Raw genomic sequence first — 22,235 nt, 5'->3', positions numbered from 1 at the left:
TCTGCTAAAAATTCAACCTCCTTTTTAGTCATTGTATTAATTATGGCTCCTGTAATAGAGAGATCATAACTTTGGGGCTCAAAGAAGATAGGTTTTAATTTCTCTTTTACATAACAATCCACAAGTGAGCAGTCTGCAGTCCTGGTGAAATGACTTTTGCTCCACAATGTCATCCAGGGATCCAGGCTCCTTCTGTCTTACTGCTCCATCATTGTCATCCTCAAGAATTGATTCTTACAAAGTCAAAGCTCTCTCACTAGCACCGCATTCAAACTTCAGCCTGCAGGAAGGGGAAAGAGAAAGTTAAGAGCGTTCAACAGTCTCTTTCAAAGTATGAGATCTAGAAATTGCTCTTGTAACTTCCGTTTGCACGCCCATCTAGTCACCAGGGAGGCTGAGAAAAGCAGTCAATACCTGGGAAGCCAATTGTCCAGCTGTAATATCGTGAAGTGTGTATTTGGTATTTGTCACTGTTTCCTGACATATAGCTCCTAAAATCCTTGGATTTGGGGTATCTTTTGTATGCTAATGAGATGACTGGTGGCTGAGAGCCCATAGATCACTTCAATATAGTGACTGATCACGAGAAAGACCAAGGCATGATTAGAGGTTTGGGACTTTTGGCTCCACCCTGCATCACCCTTCCCAGTCTCTGGGGAGAAAAGTGGCTGAAGTTGAAGTTGATCTCAGTGGCCAAAGATTTAATCAATCATGCCTACATAATGAAGCTTCCATAAAACCCCAAAGGACTTGGTTCTGGGAGCTTTCTGATAGCTGAATGTGTGGAGGTTCCTGTAGGGTGTTATGACTGGAGAAGGCATGGACGCTCCTGTGCCCCTTCCTTTATGCCTTGTTCTATGCACCTGTTCCATCTGGCTATTCATCTGTATCCTTAGTAATAGCTTCTAAAATCAAACAGAAAATGCAAGTAAAGTGTTTTCCTGAGTTCTGTGGGCTGCTCTAACAAACGAATCAAACCCAAGGAGGGGATCATGGGAACCCCAATTTAGAGCTGATTGGGCAGAAACCCAGGTCACAAACTGTACTTGCAACTGGCATCTGAAGTGGAGACAGTTTTGGGGACTGAGCCCGCAACCTATGAGGTCTGACGGTATGTCCAGGTAGACAATGGCAGAATTGAGTAAAATTAGAGGGGCCAGGCATGGTGGCTCACACTTAAGATGCTAGCATTTTCGGAGCCCAGGGCAGGAGGATCACTTGAGGTCAGGAGTTTAGACCAGACTGACCAACATAGCAAGACCTCATCTCTGCAAAAAATTAGCCAAGTGTGGTGGCATGTGCCTGTAGTCCCAGCTGCCGGGGAGGCAGAGGTGGGAGGATCCCTTGAGCCCAGGAGTTGAAGACTGCAGTGAGCTATGATTGCACTACTGCACTCCAGCCTATGCTGGAGTTGTTGTGTTGGGGAAAATCCCCACACATGTGGTATCAAAAATGTTCTGTGTTCATAATTCAGACCAGCTAAAACTCTGGTGGTTATATTAGTAAAAGGAAGAAGGAAAGAGGGCCATTCAGGGAGCATTACTGGTCTCTGCCACAGCCATCCAGTAGGCGGTTATGTCCTCTGGTGAAGACTCAATACATGAACAAGCAGTTCAACTTATTAACCTAACCATGACTTCAGGTCCTCTTTCATAATACTTATTCAGATGTTTTCATCTCTGGGTAGAGGTATTAGAGATTTTTCTTAATGTAATTTTAAAATATCAAAAATACTTTGTATAATAAAAGGAACAACAGACACTGAAGCCTACTTGAGGGTAGAAAGTGGGGGGAGAGAGAGGATTAAAAAACTACCTATCAGTAATAGGCTTATTACCTGGGGGATGAGATAATGTGCACACCAAATCCCCGCAATGCGCAATTTACCTGTATAACGAACCTGCACGTATCCCTCTGAACCTAAAATAAAAGTTAAAAAACAAACAAAAAAAAACTTCTTTTAAAAAAAAAAAAGTCACGAGATCAAATTTTCAAGAATGGAAGGTTGTCATCCCGGGAAATGTTTATGTACTTATATTCTCTCAGTGAAAATAAAAATTGACGGGCTGGGCATGGTGGCTCACGCCTGTAATCCCAGCACTTTGGGAGGCTGAGGTGGGTGGATCACGACGTCAGCAGATCGAGACCATCCTGGCTAACACAGTGAAACCCCGTCTCTACTAAAAATACAAAAAATTAGCTGGGCCTATTGGTGGGCGCCTGTAGTCCCAGCTACTCGGGAGGCTGAGGCAGGAGAATGGCATGAATCCAGGAGGTGGAGCTTGCAATGAGCCGAGATCAGGTCACTGCACTCCAGCCTGGGCAACAGAGTGAGACTCCATTTGATAAAAAAGAGAAATACTGACAGTGATGAGAAAATTAATTTAAAAAGCAGAAACAGTGTGATTCAGTCTCAGAATCTAGTCTCCTCACTTTTCATTCATCACTGAAGAGCCCTAGGGAAAAGAAAAATAAAGTGTTTTTAGATGGTTGTTTTATTTAAAGTATAAAAGGCACAACAACACTAAGGGCTAGCAATAGCATGTTAATGCCCACAGTGACCTCAGTCATTACTTAAACTTATTTCCTCGTTTTATAGGTAAGGGGCAAACCCCAGAGAACTGATGATAATTGTAGATGTTGGCTGGGCGCCATGGCTCACGCCTGTAATCCTAGCACTTTGTGGGGTTGAGGCGGGTGGATTGCTTGAGCCTGGGAGTTCAAGACCAGCCTGGGCAACATGGCTAAACCCCGTCTCTACAAAACATACAAAAATTAGCTAGGCATGGTGGTGGGCACCTGTAGTCCTAGCTACTCAGAAACTTGAGGTGGGAAGATCACCTGAGCCCAGGAGATAGAGGCTGTGGTGGGCCGTGATTGTGCCACTGTACTCTAGCCTGGGTGACGGAGTGAGACCCTGTCTTAAACAAAAAGAAACAATTTTTTCATAAAAGAAGGTTGCAGCTAGTTAGCTAAACTCGAACCAAGTTTCCTGACTCTGGTCCATATTCTCCTTCCGTGTCACACAACCTCTCATTGGTTTAAGTCAATTTCTCCTTTCTCACACATTTGGTTCCAGTCACCGCATAGTCCACGTAATGCCTTTATCCCTTCCACGTTCTCTGAAAAGAAGTGCGTTAAAATAACCGCAGCAACAACAACAACAAACAGTTGTTGAAAGTATTTAAGTTATGTTTTGGAATCCCTTTCAAAGTAAAAGGAGAACACATGATATCTCAACTCTGGCATCTCCACCTCCCCTCATGCTTAGGGATGATTGTTTGTTCTGCCTTTGCCAAATTCCATTAGCAGTCACTGCCTAGATTCCAGTGCCCTTGATGATGTCAAAATAACGTAAACCTGTTTATGACAACAGCTTCCACGGCGTCTTAGAAAAAAACAAAATCAAGCTGAAAGACATAAGCCTATCTTTTGAACACTCTTTCCACTTTGCTATGAAAGGGACCCACTTTATTTTACTTATTTTTGCTTTTATTCTTTTAGATTTTTATTGTTAAATATTGCAAATATAAAAATAAGAACAGAGAATAATATAACATATATCTACCCCTGAACTCAAAGGACCCTTAATATTTTGCCATATTTGCTTCAGATATTTTCAGATTTTTTTAAAGGATATAAAACATTAGAAATGCAGTCAAGGCTTGATTCCATCTTTCTGCCTTCCTCCTCTCTCTTTTTCCTTCTCTAGAGGTAACCACTGTCTTGAACTGAGTTTTTATTATATGTTTAGTTTTATATTATTAATAAAAAGCTCAGGTCTGTTTTCTAGTATTTGTTTTATTGGTAGTTTGAAATTTTCTCCACTGAGGTCTTTCATACCTGTTTATCTGTTAGCTTTATTCACTTGTCCATTATCATCTTTGTTGCTATCATGCATGGACTTCTTTTTACCTCTGCTGTTTCAAAGCTATAGAAAGATTTCTGTGTTTTTTTTTTTTTTTGTTTGTTTGTTTTCAAGCTTTGTTTGGTTGTTGTTTTTAATTTAGGAGGTGTATTAGATTTCTCTGGCTGCCATAACAAATTAGCACAAACTTTGTGGCTTAAAACAAAGGAAAGGTATTCTCTCACAGTTCTAGAGGCTAGAAGTTCAAAATTTAGTTGCAGGCTGGGCTGAACTCCCTACAGAGGCCCTAGGGAAAAATTCTCCCTGGCCTCTTCCAATTTCTGGTGGCTGCCAGCATTACTTAGCTTGTGGCCCCATCACTCCAGTTTCTGCCTCCATTACCTGTGTTGCATTCTCCTTGTTCATCTGTCATCAAATCTCCCTCTGTCTCCTTCCTAGAACACTTGTGATTAGCTGATGAATTCTCTTGATTAGTTCTCCATCTTATATCAGAATACCGTTATTTTGCCTTCGCTCTGGTGATAGATTTGCTGGGCGCACATCCTGTTTACTATTATTTCCCCTTAACACTGTAAAATATTACTCTATTGTCATCTGTTTTAGCTAAATATGCTCTACATTCAATTCTTTGTGGGTAATTTACCCTTTATTTAAAGAGTGTTTAAGATTATCTTTATCTCTAATGCTCTATGTTTTATCCTGCCCAGTCCTGGGCACCTTCAATCTGAAAATTTACATCTTTATTTAATTTTGGGAAATTCTCGTTATTTCTTCAAATACTGCCTCTCCATCATTTCCTTCATTCTGTTCTGCCAGAGCTCCTGATAGTCAAGTATTGGACATGAATGCCTTTCAAAGTGTCTTATAGCTGCTATTTGCTTGTTTATTTCTTTGTCTTTCTGTGCCATATTCAGTTTAGATTTATTTCAGTTCTCTAATCTTCCATTTCACAAATTCTCTCTTCAACTGTTCATTCGAGACTTAGGCATAGGCAGCATTAGGAGGCTGTTTTAAAGCTAAGAGCTCTGCTGCCAGCCTGTCTAGATTCAAATTCCACTTCTATTCTTATCTATTGGGCTTGGAAAATGACTGGCTTCTCTGGATCTCAGTTTCCTCATGTGTAAAATGGGAATAATATAGTTACCTCATGGTGTTTATAATATTTAGAAAGCATATATATATATATATATATATATATATGGCATGGAAAATAGTTCTTGGCACAAAAAATTTTAACTATTATTAACATTGGTCTGTTAATATCAAAATTTATTTAAAAAACATTTTAATGTTAAGAAATAATTTTCATATCATTCTTTTGCTGTCCTTAAAAGCAATTATATGTTACTTTTAATGCAAATTATGTCTTTGCTTATCTCTTTTGAACATCATAAACATCCTTATTTTAAAGTCATTTTCATACTGCTCCAGTAAGTAAATTTCATCTGGAATGAATTACTATTCTGAGTTTTGGGTCTGTTGGCTATTTTATTAAATGTTGTTGGTTTTGTCGCATATATACTATACTACAAATCTACAGTAACCAAAACAGCATGGTACTGGTACCAAAACAGAGATATAGACCAATGGAACAGAACAGAGCTCTCAGAAATAATACTACACATCTACAACCATCTGATCTTTGACAAACTTGACAAAAACAAGAAATAGGGAAAGGATTCCCCACCATTTAATAAATGGTGCTGGGAAAACTGGTTAGCCATAATTAGAAAGCTGAAACTGGATCCCTTCCTTACACCTCATACAAAAATAATTGAAGATGGATTAGAGACTTAAATGTTAGGCCTAAAACCATAAAAGCCCTAGAAGAAAACCTAGGCAATACCATTCAGGACATAGGCATAGGCAAGGACTTCATGTCTAAAACACCAAAAGCAATGGCAATGAAAGCCAAAATAGACAAATGGCATCTAATTCAACTAAAGAGCTTCTGCACGGCAAAAGAAACTATCATCAGAGTGAACAGGCAGCCTAAGAACGGGAGAAAATTTTTGCACTCTACCCATCTGACAAAGGGCTGATATCCAGAATCTACAAATAACTTAAACAGATTTACAAGAAAAAAATCAACCCCATCAAAAGTGGGCAAAGGATATGAACAGACATTTCTTAAAAGAAGACATTTATACAGCCAACAGACACATGAAAAAATGCTCATCATCACTAGCCATCAGAGAAATGCAAAATCAAAACCACAGTGAGATACCATCTCACACCAGTTAGAATGGCGAACATTAAAAAGTCAGGAAACAACAGTGCTGGAGAGGATGTGGAGAAACAGGAACACTTTTACACTGTTGGTGAAACTGTAAACTAGTTCAACCATTGCGGAAGACAGTGTGGTGATTCCTCAAGGATCTAGAACTAGAAATACCATTTGACCCAGCCATCCTATTACTGGGTCTATACCCAAAGGATTATAAATCATGCTGATATAAAGACACATGCACACACATGTTTATTATGGCACTATTCACAATAGCAAAGACTTGGAACCAACCCAGTTGTCCCTCAGTGACAGACTGGATTAAGAAAATGTGGCACATATACACCATGGAATACTATGCAGCCATAAAAAAGGATGATGAGTTCATGTCCTTTGTAGGGACATGGATGCAGCTGGAAACCATCATTCTCAGCAAACTATCGCAAGAACAGAAAACCACACACCGCATGTTCTCACTCATAGCTGGGAAGTGAACAATGAGAACACTTGGACACAGGAAGGGGAACATCACACACTGGGGCCTGTTGTGGGATAGGGGGAGGGGGAAGGGATAGCATTAGGAGATAAACCTAATGTAAATGACGAGTTAATGGGTGCAGGACACCAACATGGCACATGTATACATGTGTAACAAACCTGCATGTTGTGCACATGTACCCTAGAACATAAAGTATAAAAGAAAATCACAAGAACACTTAACAGATGTTCAATTATGGGAGAATTTTAAGAGAATCTTTATGCTTTTAAGTAATTTTCAAATCACAATTAGTATATTTCACATATATAGTGAAATTCAAATTATTTTTTAAAATTTTAACACAGACATATGCCATATGATCATGGTGACAGACTGAATCTTCCAAAGATAGTTGTGCCAATGTTTACCCCATCCAATATGCTCTTATAATGTGACACTAGAATTTCTCCATCAAGAAGTCTGTGTTCCGTCCTCTTGAACATGGGCAAAACTCTGTCACTGTCTGAATCGGGAAAATACAGAGCATTGACTCTCTATGACTCTTGAGAATAGATTATAAAAAATACCTGGCTCTCTTTCCCTGAGAACACTTGCCTGTGGGATCCAGCTATCATGTCGTGAGCAAATCCAGGCCACATGCAGAAGTCATGTGTGAGTGTCCAGCCGGCAGCCCCAGGTAGGTACAAATGAAAGAGAAGCATTCAGATGATTTCAGCTCCCAATCTTCAAATCTTTTAGCTAAGGCATGGATGAACCAAGATAAAGTGTCATTTCTCTACCCCATCTGAATTCCTTTTGCAAGTAAATCATTAAAATAAGTGATTGTTGTTGTTTTAAGCCACTACATCTTGGAGTAATTTGTTATTCATAGTAGGTAATCAAAATATTGAAAATAAAATTATCAAATTATCCGGCAATTCTACTTCTGTGTCTGTACCCCAAACAAGTAAAAGCAGGAATGTGAAGAGACATTTGTACACCCATTTTTGTAGTGGCATTGTTCACAAGAGCTAAAACATGGGAGCAACCCAGGTGTCCATGGATGGACGGGCAGAGAGTGGGATTTGCATGCAGTGGAATATTGTCCAGCCTTAAAAAGAAAGGACATTCAGACGCATGTTACAGCATGGGTGAATCTTGAGAACATTACGCTGAGTGAAATAAGATAGTCACAGAGACAAACACTGTATGAAATACTTAGAGTAGTCAACATCATGGAGATAGAAAATAGAATGGTGGCTGCCAGGAGCTGGTGGGAGGCGGAAAATCACGAGTTATTGTGGAATGTGTATAGATTCTCAGTTTTGCAAGATGAAAGGAGTTCTGGAGATGAATGGTGGTGAGATACGGAACATTTCCATCATCTGGAAAAATTTCCTCTTGCCAGTTTCTAGTTAATACCCTTCCCCCAATCTCCAGCCCTTCATAATCAAGGGTAGTGTCTCTGTCCTTACTGATTTTTCTTTTTTCAAATATCGTGTAAGTGAAACCATACGACATATACCTGCTGCGTCTGGCTTCTTTCACTTATCGTAATGCTGGTGAGAATCATCCATGTGGCTGCATCTACCATACTTTGTGCCTTTTGATCGTCGAGTGGTATTCTATTGTTTGTGCCACAGTTTATGTATATATTCATCACTTGATGGACATTTAGTTTCAGTTTTTGATACTTTTTAATAAAAGTGCTGTAAGCATTCACATACATGTATGCTCTTTAATAAACACAAAAAGTGAGATTGCTGAGTTGTTTGGTAAGTGTTTGTTTGAATACAAAAGGCACTTGCAGATTGTTCTCTGGGTTAGTTTTCCCACTGCATTCCCAACATCATGTGAGAGATCTGGCCTCTTCATATCTTTGCCAGCATTTGCATTGTCTGTTTCTGTTCTTGTTTTTAATTTTTATCATTCTGGTAGTATGTAATGTAGCTCAATGGGATTTTGATTTTCATTTTTATAACGACTGGTGACTTTAGGCATTATTTCATGTCTGAATTTGCCATTTATATCTCTTCTTTTGCACATGTATGGTTTTGGTTGTAAAAGTCCTTTATATTTTTTGAAATTAAAATCTTTATCAGACATGTATTACGTAAATATGGTCTCTCAGACTACAGCTTATGCTTTTAGTTTTAAAAAATGTTTACTGATGACTAATTTATTGTTGCTTTCTATTATGGTTTATACTTTCACATCCTATATATGAACTATTTGTAAACAATAAGAACACAAAAATTTTGTTTCATTTATTCAAGAAATGCTACCATTTTGGTTTTTACACTTTTTGTTTCAAGTTGATTTTTATATGTGGTACAAGAAATGGATAATGATCCATTTGGTACAAGTTGTCCAAGATATCACCACTTGTTGAACGCAGTATCCTTTCTCTATTGACTTACCTTAGAACATTTGTTAATGGTCAGTTTGGTATCTGTGTGGGTTGTTTTCTGGACATCCTTTTCTGTTTCTTTGACATACATGTCTGTCCTTATGCCAGTGCCAGATAATCTTGATTAACTGTACCTCTGTAGTAAATTCTAAAATCTAATAAAAAAAAGCAAACAATGTATTGCAGAGTAACTCAGGCAGTAATATTTCTCTAGACTTTATAATTTTGCAGAATTTTAAATATTCGTAATTTATTACTTCTTATTGTGTAAATAGATGTTGGCTTTTTATCACTAATTTCATGATGGTTATTTTTCTTAGAGTTTCGCTCTTCATAATTACATAAACTTCAGGCCCCCAACCATGGATCTGTGTGGGAATGTACAGTCTCCCGAACATACTTGCTGATTATCTGCCTCTGAGACCACATTGTTTTTCAAGGAGTGTTAAATTAGAAGTCAATACTTCTGCTCTTAATAGACTAACAGGGATTAGCACCACAGATGATAATTATGAGATAATAAGGCAGAGACTGCTGGGGTTTCAAGGAGTGGGGAGGAATAAAATGGAATCAGAAGATATGTGTTTGCTTAGTGTGCATGGATGGCTTTGTGCATATCGAAGACTATTTGTGGCTACTTTGAACAAAAATAATTTTTAATTTATTATCATAATAATTTAAAAATCCTAGTTCTCTTTAAGCCTAGTTGGTATTAAGCTTTAAATTCATTTTATTCTAATTATAAATACAATAAACTTTAAAAATCATTTTAAGGAAGTTTTTGATTACCATGTAATCAACTTATTCTGAATAATGAAAATATCCTAAATAATCAACTTTATGACTTTATGTTTGCAAACATTTTAAGCTGGTTTTATAATTGTAATATACTTTATTTCTTTTGGAACATTTAGAATGGCTAGCCTAAAAAGCAAATCCTCTTTACCTACCCATTCCCCTAAATCTAATTAAAACAATCTTTAAAATACAGTGAATCCCAAGTTCCCTTAAACATTCTAGTATTGTTCACAAACTTGTTCTCTTATTCATTTTGACTAAAAATTTCAAGCTCTAAAACAAATTAATTATACATTTTAAATTGGAATCACAGAACTAATCTGTCAGACACACAAATATGCCAAATTCTTAAACATAACACTCTAAACATCAAATGCATGAATTATTCCTGAATTTAGCCCCAAATTATTACTGAGCATTTGATTTACTATCTCTGTATACTTCATTCTAAGTCTTTCCAGAATTAAATGTTTTCCCATCCTAGGTGAATTGGGGTCACCATCCTCAGGGACTTGTGGTACTTACTAATTAGAGAATTGAGCCAAGATGAGAAACTCAGCAGTCTCCAAGAATGGCTTCTGGATGAGCCATGCCTCTTGGAACCCATACCCTTGTATAGTGCCTGCTCTCAAATCTGGCCTGGTACTATGGCTTCAAAATGGTTTTATGTGAAACCAATAGAATTGGCAGAATAAAATGCTACTGGCAACTAGTGTGCTGGAATGTTCACACTGAGGGAAGCCAGCTGCCATGTAAGATGCTTGACCAGCTTCAGGTCACCAGGTCCTGGAGAAGCCCAAACAAGCTATGTGGAAATGATGTGTGTGGAGAGAAATGCCTGGTTAGTCCCACTCTCCCAACCCCAAACCATTCATTCCAGCTGGGGGTCCAGACGCTGTGCTTGTGAATCAAACCATCCCTGCAGAACTCCATTTGAATTCCTCACCTACAAAGCCGTGAAATATAAAAATATCAATTGTTGTTTTAAACTACTAAGTTTCAGGGTAGTTTGTTACACAGCAGTAGCTAACTGGAGCCCCTACAAGGTGATTCATCTCCCAGGCCACTAATGACATGCTGAGTCCCCTTTCATGGTTTCTGTAACATGGGATTCCAGGCACATCGCTTTCAATTAGGATTTTATTATTCCGGTGTTTTATTGCATTTAGTGTTGCTGTAACAGAATGCTCGAGACTGGGTAGTTTATAAAGAAAAGAGGTTTGGCCGGGCGCGGTGGCTCAAGCCTGTAATCCCAGCACTTTGGGAGGCTGAGACGGGCGGATCACAAGGTCAGGAGATCGAGACTATGCTGGCTAACACGGTGAAACCCCGTCTCTACTAAAAATTACAAAAAACTAGCCGGGCGAGGTGGCTGGCGCCTGTAGTCCCAGCTACTCGGGAGGCTGAGGCAGGAGAATGGTGTAAACCCGGGAGGCGGAGCTTGCAGTGAGCTGAGATCCGGCCACTGCACTCCAGCCTGGATGACAGAGCGAGACTCCATCTCAAAAAAATAAATAAATAAATAAATAAAAATAAAAGAGGTTTATTAAGCTCATGATTCTGGTGGCTGGAAAGTTCAAGATTGGGCATCTGTACCTGGTTTTGATTACCATGTAATCAAAAAGGTTCTCAGGCTGCTTCAACTCATGGTGGAAGGTGGAAAGCGAGCCAGAACGTGTAAATAGATCGCATGACAAGGGAAGAGGCAAGGGAGTGAGCAGGGAGGGGCCAGGCTCTTGTGAACCAGCTCTCATAGGAACCAAAAAAGTGATGGGATTTTTCTCATGTAATTAATCTGTTCATGAGGGATCAGTCCCCATGATCTAAACACTTTCCATTAGTCCCACTTTCTAACACACTGGGGATCAACTTTCAAGATGGGGTTTGGAGGGGGCAAACATCCAAACCATAGTCCCTGGTTATGTCTGTCCCTAAGTCTTCCATCTGATTTCAGTCAGCTGGCTCCCAGCCCAAAGATCACAGAAACTTCCTTCATGGCTTGATTGGATCTTGATTTTTTGTGTGTTGTTTAATTTGTTTTCTTTTAGTCCAGGCTGAATTTTTCAAAGACATCAAATGATGTCTGATTGGATTCTGCATTTCTTTCTTTGCCATGCTCTGAAGCCACAGCACTAAAGTCATGCTAATGAAATGGAGACCTGTGCCTCTGTCAGTGGCCAGGGTCCCCCAAATCCGCACCATAGAAAAACTTCCCTGAAGTGTGTAGTGCTTCCTCAGTACCTTTCTGTTGCTGCCATGAGACCAGGTAAAATCTAAGAGATTTTAACTTATTAAGGCTTGAGACCTGAAAATGTAATCATTGGCTTCAATATTTTCCAAGAAAGCTGCAAAATCAAGCTTGAAAAATATTTGACTAAATGTCCACAAATATATGTTAATGTTACTAAATGCTGAATTTAATACTTACAAAAAGTTGATTACATTCAAACACAACTTCAGGCTAGCGTTTTTTCACTTTACAAGAATTCCTGAGGAGGCCTGTTGAGTACCAGAATATCGTAAACTGTAAATTACAAATATATATATCAAAAGGAAAAATGTAAATACATTTTACATTTTCAGTTAAAAAGTATATATAATGTGGGCTAGGTGCGGTGACTCTCACACCTGTAATCTCAGCACTTTGAGAGGCTGAGGCAGGTGGATCACTTGAGGTCAGGAGGTCGGGACGAGCCTGGCCAACATGGCGAAACCCCATCTCTACTAAAGATACAAAAATTAGCCAGGCATGGTGGCACGTGCCTATAGTCCCAGGTATTCAGGAGGCTGAGGTAGGAGGATTGCTTGAACCTAGGAGGCAGAGGTTGTAGTATGCCGAGATTGCACCACTGCTCTCCAGCCTTGGTGACAGAGCAAGACTAGCTCTCCAAAAAAAAAAAAAAAGTAATGTGGATTAAGGTACCTTTATGATATTTTTATGATGTCTGGTGGGTTTGGATTTCTACAAATGTGAGTACTATGGCTCTTCTATGTCCTATGATGGCCTTGGGGACCTGACTAGTTTGCTTTAAAAACAGCCCAGATTCATTTTGTATATACAGTCACTCCTCCAGCCCACTCAGTTTTCCATGGCTGCATGCTGTTCTTTGACTTCATCTCTTACAGAAGTAGATCTTGATGTTTTAGTCCTACCCTTAGGCAATCAGTATATTATTGCCAGTTTTAGAAATGTCACCAACAGGTTCATTCCAAGATGGCCAAATAGGAACACCTCCAGTCTGCAGCTCCCAGCGTGATTGATGCAGAAGACGGGTGATTTCTGCATTTCCAACTGAGGTACTTGGTTCATCTCACTGGGACTTGTTGAACAGTGGGTGCAGCCCAAGGGCGAGCCAAAGCAGGGCGGGGAATCGCCTCACCCAGGAAGCACAAGTGGTCTGGGGATTTCCCTTTCCTAGCCAAGGGATGCCGTGACAGACTATACTGGGAAAATCGGGACAGTGTCACCTAAATACTGCACTTTTCCAATGGTCTTAGCAAAGGGAACACCAGGAGATTATATCCGGTGCCTGGCTCAGTGGGTCCCATGTCCACGTAGCCTTGCTCACTGGTAGTGCAGCAGTCTGAGATTGAACTGCTAGGCGGTAGCCTGGCTGGGGGAGAGGCGTCTGCCATTGCTGAGGCTTGAGTAGGTAAACAAAGTGACCTGGAAGCTTGAACTGGGTGGAGCCCACCGCAGCTCAGTGAGGTCCACCTGCCTCTGTAGACGCCACCTCTGGGGGCAGGGCATAGCTGAACTAAAGGCAGCAGAAACTTCTGCAGATTTAAACATCCCTGTCTGAAAGCTCTGAAGAGAGCAGTGGTTCTCCCAGCACAGTGTTTGAGATTTGAGAATAGACAGCCTGCCTCCTCAAGTGGGTCCCTGACCCACGTGTAGCCTAACTGGGAGACACCTCATACAGCCAGGTTGTGCCTCTGAGATGAAGCTTCCAGAGGAAGGATCAGGCAGCAATATTTACTGTTCTGCAACATTTGCTGCTCTGCAACCTCCACTGTTGATATCCAGGCAAATGGTCTGGAGTGGACCTCCAGCAAACTCCCAACAGACCTGCAGCTGAGGGACCTGTTAGAAGGAAAACTAACAAACAGAAAGGAACAGCATCAACATCAACAAAAAGGACATCCACACCAAAACCCCCTCTGTAGGTCACCATCATCAAAGACAAAAGGTACATAAAGCCACAAAGACTGGGGAGAAACCGGAGCAGAAAAACCGAAAATTCTAAAAACCAGAGCACCTCTTCTCCTTCAAATGATCACAGCTCCTTGCCAGCAATGGAAGAAAGCTGGACAGAGAATGAGTTTGACGAGTTGGCAGAAGTAGGCTTCAGAAGGTCGGTAACGACCAACTTCTCTGAACTAAAGGAGGATGTTCAAACCCATCTCAAGGAAGCTAAAAACGTTGAAAAAAGATGAGACAAATGGCTAACTAGAATAAACAGTGTAGATGTAGAAAAGACCTTAAATGACCTGATGGAGCCAAAAACCATGGCACAAGAACTGCGTGACACATGCACAAGCTTCAGTAGCACAATTCAATCAAGTGGAAGAAAGGGTATCAGTGATTGAAGATCAAATGAATGAAATGAAGCGAGAAGAGAAGTTTAGAGAAAAAAGTAAAAAGAAACAAAACCTTCAAGAAATATGGGACTATGAGAAAACACCAAATCTACACTTGATTTGTCAGGAGCACATCAAAAAGTTTATTCACCACGATCAAGTGGGCTTCATCCCTGGGATGCAAGGCTGGTTCAACATAATGCAAATCAATAAACGTAATCCAGCATATAAAAAGAACCAAAGACAAAAACCACATGATTATCTCAATAGATGCAGAAAAGTCCTTTGACATAATTCAACAGCCCTTCATGCTAAAAACTCTCAATAAACTAGATATTGATGGGACATATCTCAAAATAATAAGAGCTATTTATGACAAATCCACAGCCAATATCATACTGAATGGGCAAAAACTGGAAGCATTCCCCTTGAAAACTGGCACAAGACAGGGATGCCCTCTCTCACCACACTCCTATTCAACATAGTATTGGAAGTTCTGGTCAGGGCAATCAGGCAAGAGAAAGAAATAAACGGTATTCAAATAGGAAGAGAGGAAGTCAAATTGTCCCTGTTTGCAGATGACATGATTGCGTATTTAGAAAACCCCATCATCTCAGCCCAAAATCTCCTTAAGCTGATAAGCAACTTCAGCAGTCTCAGGATACAAAATCAATGTGCAAAAATTACAAGCATTCCTATACACCAATAATAGACAAACAGCCAATTTATGAGTGAACTCCCATTCACAATTACTACAAAGAAAGTAAAATACCTAGGCATCCAACTTACAAGAGATGTGAAGGACCTCTTCAAGGAGAACTACAAACCACTGCTCAACGAAATAAAAGAGAATACAAACAAATGGAAGAACATACCATGCTCATGAATAGGAAGAATCAGTATCATGAAAATGGCCATACTGCCCAAGGTAATTTATAGATCAATGCCATCCCCATCAAACTAGCAATGACTTTCTTCACAGAATTGCAAAAAAGTACTTTAAACTTCATATGGAACCAAAAAAGAGCCTGCATTGCCAAGACAATCCTAAGCCAAAGAACAAAGCTGGAGGCATCACGCTACCTGACTTCAAACTATACTACAAGGCTATAGTAACCAAAACAGCATGGTACTGGTACCAAAACAGAGATATAGACCAATGGAACAGAACAGAGCCCTCAGAAATAATACAGCACATGTACAACCATCTGATCTTTGACAAACCTGACAAAAACAAGACATAGGGAAAGGATTCCCTATTTAATAAATGGTGATGGGAAAACTGGCTAGCCATAAGTAGAAAGCTGAAACTGGATCCCTTCCTTACACCTTATACAAAAATTAATCCAAGATGGATTAGAGACTTAAATGTTAGGCCTAAAGCCATAAAATCCCTAGAAGAAAACCTAGGTAGTACCGTTCAGGACATAGGCATGGGCAAGGACTTCGTGTCTAAAACACCAAAAGCAATGGCAATGAAAGCCAAAATTGACAAATGGGATCTAATTAAACTAAAGAGCTTCTGCACAGCAAAAGAAACTATCATTACAGTGAACAGGCAGCTTAAGAATGGGAGAAAATTTTTGCACTCTACCCATCTGACAAAGGGCTAATATCCAGAATCTACAAATAACTTAAACAAATTTACAGGAAAAAATCAAACAACCCCATCAAAAAGTGGGCAAAGGATATGAACAGACACTTTTCAAAAGAAGACCTTCATGCAGTCGACAGACACATGAAAAAATGCTCATCATGACTGGTCATCAGATAAATGCAAATCAAAACCACAATGAGATATCATCTCACACCAGTTAGAATGGTGATCATTAAAAAGTCAGGAAACAACTGGTGCTGGAGAAGATGTGGAGAAATAGAAATGCTTTTATATTGTTGGTGGGAGTGTAAACTAGTTCAACGATTGTGGAAGACAGTATGGTGATTCCTCAAGGATCTAGAATTAGAAATACCATTTGACCCAGCCATCCCATTACTGAGTATATACCCAAAGGATTATAAATCATTCTCCTATTAAGATACATGCACACATATGTTTATTGTGGCACTGTTCACAATAGCAAAGACTTGGAACCAACCCAGATGTCCATCAATGGTAGACTGGATTAAGAAATTGTGGCACATATACACCATGGAATACTATGCAGCCATAAAAAGGGATGAGTTCGTGTCCTTTGTAGGGACATGAATGAAGCTGGAAGCCATCATTCTGAGCAAACTGTTGCAAGGACAGAAAACCAAACATCGCATGTTTTCACTCATAGCTGGGAATTGAACGATGAGAACACTTGGACACAGGGAGAACATCACACACCGGGGCCTGTTGTGGGGTTGGGGAATGGGGGAGGGATAACATTAGCAGAAATACCTAATGTAAATGATGAGTTAATGGGTGCAGCAAACCAACAGAGCACACTTTTACATATATAACAAACCTGCACATTGTGCACATGTACCGTAGAACTTAAAGTATAATAAAAATAAGAAATAAATAAATTAAAGTCACCAACAAATGGAACAATTTGCCCATATGTCTACAGCTAACAGGTGGAAGAAGGGCCAAGAATGGCACCCATGTCTCCTCATATTCCTTGTCCTCTTTGATTTTCCCTTAAAAGCCTCTTGTAGTATTCATTTTACTCACATGTCAAAAACTATTGATGGTGGCAGGAAAGGTACACAATGTGATTGTCCTCTTCTGCTGAGACATGGCCATTGGGTGGCCAAGGACTCACCCTTACAACTGTGCTTTGAAAAAAATGGAATCAAAAAGAAAGGCTACACAGACAGGGGAGAAAAGCAGAATCTGAGTGAAGAAGCACACATGACAACAAAAACCGAAACTACTTCATAACATTGTCTAGGGCCAGCCCTCCTCCTCATTTCCATTCTACATGGGGCTTGGATCAAAGGTCGGAGTGCAGGCACTAGGGTAGTTTTCTGTGACTGGATCCTGGAGGTGGGAGACAAAGATAGGATTTGTTGGACAGATTGATCATCTTTGGGAAACTTGCATTCTCTCTGCCTTCAAACCAAACCCGGTTCCCAGAAAAAGATCTGCTCTTGGTCATTTACACAATCCAAGTAGCAAATGACCTCCCTTGGGGGTGTATGCATTTCAGCTGCCTGATTTTGGTTGTGAGGAAATACGACTGAATTCTGGCTCACTTACTGATCACGCAGGGCCTCATGTCCTGTCTTTGTGCTTACTCACACTCCTCTGCTTTCATGGTAAGATTTGGCCTCAATTTTCCTTCCCACCAGTTTTATTGCAAAATCATGTATATTTTAAAGTACCTCAAAACCTTGTCATTACTAGGCAGCGTATAATTTACTAAGTTGAGAAATAACTGGGTTCCCAAGAACCGAGAAATGTTTATTTTCCCTGGGGCGTTGGTACCTCCTAAATCACACCATGTAGTTATTTAGTCCTGGCCCTATACCATCGTTGGCATCCCCCAAAGAAGCTACAGAAGCCTCGCATTGACCCATGGGAAATCTTTTCTGGAGCTCCAAGCAAAGGATGAACCATGCAGGTGGTCCATGCAGGAGGAAACTTAGAGAAAATCAGCCAAGAGGCAGGGAAAATAAGAAAGAAACATTCAAACAAAGCTTCAAAACACTTAAAGCTAAACAAAGGTTTTCTCCTTTTTAATATTTTGATAAGGAAATTTAAATAATCCCAAGTAGCAACAAGTGGGTGTACCTTGCCCTTGTGTTCTCTGCCGAGTCTTACTTCAATCCTTCTCTCTCTTTTTTTTTTCCTTTTTTTTTTGAGGCAAAGTCTCGCTCTTGTCCCCCAGGCTGGAGTGCAATGGCGCTATCTCAGCTCACTGCAACCTCTGCCTCCTGGGTTCAAGTGATTCTCCTACCTCAGTCTCCTGAGTAGCTGGAATTACAGGTCCCTGCCACCATGCCCGGCTAATTTTTGTATTTTTAGTAGAGATGGGGTTTCACCATGTTGGCCAGGCTGGTCTCCCACTCCTGACCTCAGGTGATCCGCCCGCCTCGTCCTCCCAAAGTGCTGGGATTACAGACGAGAGCCACCACGCCGGGCCAATCCTTCTCTCCTCTTGACCATGTCCTCCCAGTTTCTCCCATTCATCCAGTGTGGTCCTGGATCCATCTCTCAGACATTTCTGCAGGAGGAATATCTAGGGGGCTGCCTAGGCTATCCTGTGTGACTCCCTGCCTTTAGCATGCCTTCCGGCGGGAGGCCCTTATTGCTGGATTGGAAGTGCTGAATTCTACCCAGTCCTGGGGGCAGGCCTGCCGTTTCCCGTAGCCACACAGTCACCTGCACATCTCTCCATCCTTCGCTGCCCTGCTGTAACCCCAACAGCTCTTGCGTCAGGCAGAAATCAGAACTGTCTGGGAAGCAATCACTTGTGTGTCTGGTGAAGATGACACACAGGTAGGATAAATAAGAGACGATTTAGCAGCTCTCCCAGAAACAGAACATGCTCCAGTGACCTAGTTTTTGAGCTCAGACTAAGAACCTGGAGCGCTTTAATGATGTTTTTTGTTTTGTTTTGTTTTGTTTTGTTTTTTGTAGCTCCAGTCCCTTCTGCTCGAATTGCTTTTTTTCTGCAGGCTCAGCAGAGATGAAACACAGCTGGTTGTCATTAGATCCCCCTCCAGTAGTCTCCATGCTATTGAAAACAACTGCGTCAGATACCCCTTCTCCAGACGAAACCATGCCAAAATGCTAAGTATTTCCTCTATGTTCTCTTTTCCCATTCAAGTCATCAATGCTAACATGTCATTTGGGGGCTTGACTTAAAATTAGTGTCTTTCATAATGGACGAATATTTAAATTAGATAAATTAAATCTAGATTAGATTATTTAAATTAGATAAATTTTAAATTATTATTTTTATTTTAAACAAATAATGTATGCATATCTACAAAATTTCAAAGGTACATAAGGGGATACATTGAAAGCAGGGTCTCCTTCCTGCATCTGTCCCTCAGCAACCCAGTTCTCAGATCCAGAAGCAATTGAGACTTGAAAATACAATCACTGTTACTAGATTCTGACCATAAAAATGGACCATTTTTTAACCATTAGAAATGGTTAAAAAAATATGGTTTTATGTGGTCAACTTTTTTAGATTCCACATGTGAGTGAGATAATGCAATATTTGTTTTTATGTGCCTGGCTTATTTCACTTAGCATAATGTCCTCCAGGTTTGCTTATGTTGTTGCAAATGACAGGATTTCTTTCTTTTTATGACTGAATAGTATTCCATTGTGTATATCTGCCACATTTTTTTTTTTTTTTTTTTTTTTTTTTTTGAGACGGAGTCTTGCTCTGTCGCCCGGGCTGGAGTACAGTGGCCAGATCTCAGCTCACTGCAAGCTCCGCCTCCTGGGTTTACGCCATTCTCCCACCTCAGCCTCCCGAGTAGCTGGGACTACAGGCGCCCACCACTTCGCCCGGCTAGTTTTTTGTATTTTTTAGTAGAGACGGGGTTTCACCGTGTTAACCAGGATGGTTTCGATCTCCTGACCTCGTGATCCGCCCGTCTCGGCCTCCCAAAGTGCTGGGATTACAGGCTTGAGCCACTGCGCCCGGCCCACATTTTCTTTATCCATTCATCCATTGATGGACACTTAGATTGATCCCATATCTTGGCTATTGTGAATGGTGTTGCAACAGACATGGCGGTGCAGGTTTCTCTTCGATATACTGAGTTCATTTCCTTTGAATATATACCAGTAGTGGGATTGCTGAATCATAGAGTAGTTCTATGATCATGTTTTTAGGAACCTCCATGTGTTTTCCATAATGGCTATAGGAATTTACATTTCCACCAACAGTGTGCAAGGGTTCCTTTTTCTCTACATCCTCAGCAACACTTGTGAGCTTTTGTCTTCTGGGTAGTGGCCAGTCTAACAAGTGTGTGGTGATGTCTCATTGTGGTTTTTATTTGTATTTCTCTGATGATTAGTGATGTGGAGCATCTTTTCATATGCCTGTTGGGTTGTAGAAATAGAGTAGAATAGTGGTTACCAGGGTGACATGGCTTGGCTCTCTGTCCCCACCCAAATCTCATCTCGAATTGTAATCCCCATGAGTTGAGGGAGGAAAGTGACTGGATTATGGGGGTGGTTCCCCCCGTGCTGTTCTCATGATAGTGGGTGAATTCTCATGAGATCTGATGGTTGCATAAATGGTAGTTTTTCCTATGATCTCTCTCCCTCTCTCCCCGCTGCCACATGCTGCCACACAAGACATGCCTGCTTCTCCTTCTACTATGATTGTAAGTTTCCTAAAGCCTCCCTAGCCATGCAGAACCATGAGTCAATTAAACCTCTTTCCTTCATAAATTATCCAGTCTCAGGAAGTTCTGTATAGCAGTGAGAGACAGACTAATACAGAGGGGCTAAAGTAGTTGCAGGGGGTTGGGGGAAGGTTGCTGGGATGATGTTAGCTGAAGGACCCAAAATTTCAGTTGGGAAGAATAAGTTAAAGAGATTTATTGTACAACATGATGACTATAACTAAAAATATAAGGTATTCTTGAAAAATGCCAAGAGAGTAGATGTAAAGCATTCTCCCCACAAAAAATGGTGCCTATGAGTGGCGATGCATATGTTGATTATAATAGCTAGTCATTCCACAATGTGTGTATACTTCAAAACGCCATGTTGTACTTTCTAAATACATAAAACTCTGTCAACATAAAATATAAAAATAAAAATAAGTAAAATAGCAAGCACAAAATTTTAAAAAACAAAACCACGTGGTTCTATATATTACACACTTGCAAGTAGTAACAAACATACACTGTTCTGTATTTCACAGTATATTTTTAGATCTTCCCATAGTACACGTAAAGCTATTTCATTTAAATGAGAGCATGTTGGCATATAGTGATGTACCACAATTGATTTAACCCTTTACTATATTAAATATTTCCAATATTTTATTATTACAGAGTGCTGTAATTAATATCTGTGTACTTTCAACACTTTGCACATATAAGAATCTATACATAGGATAGATCTTTAAAAGTGTTGCTGGGGGCTGGGCGTGGTGGCTCACACCTGTAATCCCAGCACTTTGGGAGACCGAGGTGGGCTGATCATGAGGTCAAGAAATTGAGACCATCCTGGCCAACATGGTGAAACCCCGTCTCTACTAAAAATACAAAAATTAGCTGGGCGTAGTGGTGTATGCCTGTAGTCCCAGCTATTTGGGTGGCTGAAGCAGGAGAATCGCTTGAACCTGGAAGGCAGAGGTTGCAGTGAGCTGAGACTGCGCCACTGCACTCCAGCCTGGCCACAGAGCAAGACTCCATCTCAAAAAAAATAAAAAAGAAAGATTGCTGGGGCAAAGTGCATATCAAATTTTAATTCTGAAAGACACATTTTGTCACCCAATTTCCCTCCAGGGAAGTTGTACCAACATATCCTTCTACTTCCAGTGGGGTAGAATAAGTTTCCCTACTCATCAACACTGCTTTTATTCAACTCCATTTATTTCTTTTTGAAAAATGTCACCTCACTGTAGTTTTAGTTGGCATTTCTTTTATTATGACTGCATCTGAGGTTGAAATTACTTTCATAAATTTCAAAACAATTCATATTTTTAAATTGTGAATATCTAATCATATCTTTGTCCATTTTTCTAATAATTTGCTCGACTCTGTATTGATTTGTGGGAGCTCTTTTAAACTAAGGACATTAGCTCTTTGCTGTGTCTTAATTTTTTTCTCTGCCACAAAAATGTTTTAAACTGATGTGGCTGCACAATTAAATAGCTTCTGGATTCTGTATTTTAAAGAAATGCCTTAGCAACTCCAATAATATATTTTTAAACTCTCCTGTATTTTCTCTCAGCATGTT

The sequence above is a fragment of the Rhinopithecus roxellana genome, chromosome 9 (genome assembly GCF_007565055.1).
Source record: "Rhinopithecus roxellana isolate Shanxi Qingling chromosome 9, ASM756505v1, whole genome shotgun sequence".
In the NCBI taxonomy this organism is placed as follows: Eukaryota; Metazoa; Chordata; class Mammalia; order Primates; family Cercopithecidae; genus Rhinopithecus; species Rhinopithecus roxellana.
Note: the sequence above shows the minus strand (reverse complement) of the source record.